The following is a 561-nucleotide window of genomic DNA, read 5'->3' on the forward strand; positions in this document are numbered from 1 at the left end:
TTGGCTGTGTACATTGGACACTCGGCTGCATGCGACTATCAAACGCAAAATGTCTTGTCTGCCATTCAACATGTCCTGTCAGCAGTTATTCCGTTTGACGATCACTCATCAGTGCTACTGTTTGCAAACTGGAACACTGAATATGCGTCATTACAACGCATCATACACGCACGAATACTGCGTTTGACTGTCATGCAGTATGTTGGCACTATGCAGACAGTAATATCACTCGAGTGAGCAGGACTGCATGTCATTGACACTCTATCAATCACTTTGTGTGTGGCGAGACTGAACAAACACTTGTAGAATCTGCTCGTGTAGACATGAACATTGCGGTTGTTGATGATGTGTCATTTACACTTGCATCCTCACTAATACACATGCACCAACTCATTCAGTCCATTCCACTCATCCAACTGACATATCACAACTCTGCATATATGCCTATGATCGGATTGCAATGTTCACGATTGGTGGAATATATGCAGCGTTTGATGGATCATACACGGACACACACGAGCTATGCATTCAGTTATTGGATGCTGCCAATGCAACAGTGGA

The sequence above is a fragment of the Batrachochytrium dendrobatidis genome, assembly GCF_000203795.2.
Source record: "Batrachochytrium dendrobatidis JAM81 unplaced genomic scaffold BATDEscaffold_172, whole genome shotgun sequence".
Taxonomy (NCBI): Eukaryota; Fungi; Chytridiomycota; class Chytridiomycetes; order Rhizophydiales; genus Batrachochytrium; species Batrachochytrium dendrobatidis.